Source organism: Electrona antarctica (assembly GCF_951216825.1).
Source record: "Electrona antarctica genome assembly, chromosome: 23".
Classification (NCBI taxonomy): Eukaryota; Metazoa; Chordata; class Actinopteri; order Myctophiformes; family Myctophidae; genus Electrona; species Electrona antarctica.
Window position 1 is genome coordinate 34,296,984 of NC_136804.1, and position 5,196 is coordinate 34,302,179.

The window sequence follows — 5,196 nt, forward strand, 5'->3', positions numbered from 1 at the left end:
TTTTCGTTATTTCGCTGGATTGTGAAGTTACTCGGCTGTTTGGCGTGACTTGGGAAGAGGCTTGGGGGGGGAGATGGCGTCTCAAGGGACGCCGTCTCTGTCCATTAAGCATGGAGTTCGGCTGGTACCTCAGCCTAATGTTATGGTGGAAGAGGTTTTGTTGGCTGTCGGAGAATTGATTGAGCACGCTAACCTTGAATATGCATCGCGCATGAATAAAGGTGTTATCGTGTTTGTGAAAGAGGAAAGATATGTGCATCAACTTGTTGCGAGCGGCGTGTTTATACGTGACCTGTTTGTGCAGGTTTCCCCGCTGTATGCACCCTCTACGAGAATTATAGTTTCAGGTGTACCGCCGTTTATTCCAAACGAGCTGTTAGAGCAAGAACTCAAACGCTTTGGCAAGTTCTCCAGCCCACTCAAGGCTGTAAGCCTCGGGTGTAAAGACGCGAAGCTAAAGCATGTCCACTCACTTCGCAGACAAGCATACATGTTCCTCGACTCTCCTACACAGGAGTTGGAGGTGTCATTCAAAGTGAAATATGACAACAGTCATTATATGGTCTATGCTAACGGTGGCAACATGAGATGTTTTGAGTGCGGGATGTTTGGACATAAGCGTCTTGCGTGTCCGCGAAAACAAAGAGCCGAGGCTACAGCCGTAGCAAGGCAGGCTATAGCCAGGGCACTGAGGGCAGCCGCGGCTGCGGCCCCGCCCCCTGATAATGATGACGTTAGCGCAGCAGACGAGCAGCTAGTGATAGAACAGAATGATGTTATTATCGCGGCAGACGAACAGCCAGCGGTAGAACAGGATGATGTTATTATCGCGGCAGACGAACAGCCAGCGGTAGAACAGGATGATGTTGTTAGCGTGACAGATGAGCAGCCAGTGATAGAACAGATTGATGAGACACAAGGATCAGCAGATGAGGCTGAAGTTGTGAGTCAGTCTTCACAGTTGACACACTCGCAAATTGAAGCGGACGTGGCTAATGCTGGTGATGGCGCCAATGTAGGTGCCTCTACAAGCTCCTCAGAGGAGGGACTGTCAGTGCCTAGTAGTAGCGCAGTGACAGGAGGAGGCAACACCTCCTTGTCAAACAGTCAGCAGAACAGTGAAATGGAGATGGAAGAGGAGGAGTATGATGAAAGTGAGCCAGAAAGTGAAACTGAAAAAGAATCCAAGGGGGGGAGAAAAAACGAGTTTTACTCCTTGGATGAAATAAACGATTTTCTGGATGAGACATTTGGGAAATCTGTTAAAGTAAATGACTACTTTCCTAATATAGAAAAGTTCATAAGGAGTGTTAATGTCTTACAGAAAACAGTTGGGACTGACTTATTGGATGAAAGAAAGAGGTTTCGTCTGAGGAAGTTTGTAACTTCTGTGAATAAGGTAGTGGAAGCACCCACAAAGAGGGCAGGAAAGAGGGCTGCTGCCCTCAAGAAAAAAAAGTAAATCATGCATCACAAGGGGTCTTGCTCACTCTTGAGCTTGTTTCTACTGATCTCTATTTCTCTGCACTCTTGTTTTCTGATGGGGGGGCTTAAGATAGGTTCTTTGAATATGAATGGAGGGAGGGACAGGCATAAGAGGGCTCTAATAGCAGAGATAGTAGAGCAGAAGAGAATTGATGTGCTCTTTTTGCAGGAAACTCACAGTGATGAGGAAAATGAAGTAGACTGGGGCCTGTTTTGGAAAGGCTCCTCTTTTCTAAGTCATGGTAGTAATGTCAGTGGAGGCGTTGCAGTTCTCTTTTCAGACAAATTAAATGTGAATATTTTATCTAAAGAAGAGCTTGTAAAGGGGAGGGTGGCAGTGGTCAGAGCAGAAGTTGAGGGGTGTGTGTTCTGCTTTGTCAATGTTTATGCCCCTAACCAAGGTTCAGAGAGAATAACTCTTTTCAATAAACTGAAAGACGGGCTAGCCATGAATCAGGACCTCAAAATTGTTTCCGGTGACTGGAATTGTACGACAGATTTTACTCTCGACCGTATGAGCGAGGAGCCGCACTTACAGTCATCAGTCAGTTTGAAAACCACAATTAGCCACTTAGAATTAGTAGATGCATGGAGATTGAAACACGAAAAAGCAAGGCAGTACACATGGATTAAGATAGTGGATAACAGGGTGAGTGCAGCTAGACTGGACAGGATATACATATCAGAAGGGCTCAGAGGTCAGCTGACTAGTAGTTGTATTAGTCCAGTGGGGTTCAGTGATCACCATCTAACTACTGTATGTCTGAGTCTTTCTTCTGGAGAAAAAGTTAATAGTTACTGGCACTTCAACACAAAACTGTTGCAAGATACAACCTTTTGTCAGAATTTTAAAACTTTTTGGTCAATTTGGACTCAGAAAAAAAGTGACTTTGAGTCATTGAGCATGTGGTGGGAAATAGGGAAAGCCCAAATCCGTGTTCTTTGCCAGCAGTATACATCTTACACTACAACTAACACTAGGGATGTGATGGATAAATTGGAAATGGAAATAAAGAACATTGAAAGTGGACTACACTCTGACACAAGTTCCGATGATGAGACTTTGCTTCAGAAAAAAAGACTGGAGCTTAATTCCTTTATGAGGGAGAGAGTGAAGGGAGCTCTCGTTAGAGCTCGCTATACGACAATTAAGGACATGGATGCTCCAAGTTCGTTCTTTTTCAACCTGGAGAAGAAGAAAGCAAAGGGGAGGCAGATGTCCTGTCTAAGACTGCCAGATGGCAGGGTTTCTACAGACTCTGGTGAGATGAGGAGATGTGCTGTTGACTTCTACACAGCTCTATTCGGAGCGGAGCCGTGTGAGGAGCAGTGCCAGTCAGAACTTTTGGAAGGTCTAGTCAAGCTCACGCCCAGGGAGAGAGCTGACCTGGATAGGAACCTGTCTTATGAAGAACTGACCACAGCAGTAGGACAGCTAGCTGCTGGCCGAGCGCCAGGGGTAGACGGGCTGCCCATTGAGTTTTACAAGGCTTTCTGGGAATGTATGGGACATGACTTTCATGGAATAATGCTGGAATGCTATAAAAACGGCTCCCTGCCACCTTCATGCAGGAGAGCAGTTCTCTCGCTCCTCCCCAAAAAGGGAGACCTAGCCCTCCTAAAGAACTGGAGACCTGTAGCATTACTGTGCTCGGACTACAAAGTGCTCTCCAGGGCACTTTCCAACAGACTGAAGGACCACCTAGGTGTATTAATACAACCAGACCAAACTTATTGTGTACCAGAAAGGACTATTATGGACAATTTGTTTTTAATTAGGGATGTGCTAGAGGTTTGCAAGTCACATGACATAAATGTTGGGGTCTTATCAATTGATCAGGAGAAGGCTTTCGACAAAGTCGACCATGGTTATCTTTTCTCCACCTTGAGTGGCTTTGGTATTGGGAAGAGTTTCATAAAATGGATAGGTTTGCTGTACGAGGATGCAAGCTGCATGGTTAAGGTGGGAGGTGGGTTGAGCAGACCTATACCAGTCAGCAGGGGGATCAGACAGGGGTGTCCCATATCCGGTCAGCTCTACAGCATTGTTATAGAACCACTTTTATGTAAATTCAGGAGCACTCTTAATGGCTTATCTCTGCCCGGAATGACCCAAAGTCCCCCTTATGTTGTCTCAGCTTATGCTGATGATGTAAGCATCTTTATTAAGAACCAGGGGGATATAGAAGGAATAAAAAAATGCCTTGACATGTATCAAAAAGCTTCATCAGCTAGGGTGAACTGGGGGAAGTGTGAGGCCCTACAGGTGGGGCACTGGAGAGGGGAGGTGGTTCCCAACCTGCCCGGAGGTCTACAGTGGGGAAGGCAGGGGATGAAGTTTCTGGGAGTTCACTTAGGTGCGGCAGAATATCAGGAAAAGAACTGGGAGGGAGTGCTGGAAAAAGTGCGTGTCAGGCTGTCAAAGTGGAGATGGCTCCTACCCCAGCTATCTTTTAGGGGGAGGGTCTTGGTCGTGAACAACTTAGTTGCATCTATGCTCTGGCACAGACTGATTGTTCTACCTCCACCCAGGGGCCTAATAGAGGAGGTGCAAAGATTGTTGGTCGACTTCTTCTGGGCCGGGCAGCATTGGATAAGGGCTGCAGCTCTGTACCTTCCAGTGGAGGAAGGTGGACAAGGCTTAATAGACATTTCCTCGCGAGTGTCTGCTTTCAGGCTTGAAGCAGGCCAGAGACTGCTGTATGACTGTGGGGCAAGGTGGCTGGGCACAGCCAGCCTAATATTAAAGAAGGCCGGTCGCCTGGGCTACGACAAACAGCTGTTCTTATTGAACCTGAACGAGGCGGACACTACAGGACTTACACCGTTCTATGTCTCAGTCCTTCAAGCGTGGCAGGTTCTTCAGGCCTCCAGGGACCCTGGTGACATACCTGGGATGTGGATTTTCGAGGAACCACTGTTCTTCAATGACTTTTTAAAGACTGAAACGCTGTCATCACCCAGTCTGAGGGCTGCTCTACGAGAGGCAGGCTGTGTCAAGCTGGGGCACCTGCTGAAAGCCACACAGACATCCGTGGATGTGCTGGGGCAGATGGCCAACATCAGATCCTCAAGGCTCTTGTCGAGGATAGTTCGAGAGGTCCGTGGTTCCTTATCGGAGCCCCTAAGAGTGTTTGCTGAAAACCGTGACAACTCTGATCAATGGGATGATGATTGTGTGTACAGTTTCCCATCTCTAACTGTCACTCCGGCTGTTGGGGAGTGGCAGGAGGGGGAGGACCAACTTCTCTCATTCAAAACCCCAAAACTGGGACAATTCAGTGAGATGGAAAAAAAGGAGGCCTATCACATCTGTGTTAAGGTCTCACATGCACGCTCGTTGACGGGGTACAGAGCATCAAGGTGGGCTGGGGTTTTCGGCCCGGACTCTTCCCCTAAGGGTTGTTGGAGGTCATTGTACAAGAGGCCAATCGACAAACGAGCGGCCGACCTCCAGTGGAGGATTGTGCATGGGGCCATTGCCACTAATAGACACCTGACACACCTGGATCCAAGCACAGGGGAGGGCTGTCCTTTCTGTTCACAACCAGAAACGCTTGCACATTTGTTTACTAATTGTACAAGGTTAAAAAGTGTTCTTGAGTTGTTGGAGTGGTGGTTTTTAGGACTAGGCGAAGATTTTTCTTTTGAGAAATTTATTTTTGGTCCAAAGTATGCTGCAGCAAGGAAGATGGTGCATACAATGTTAAA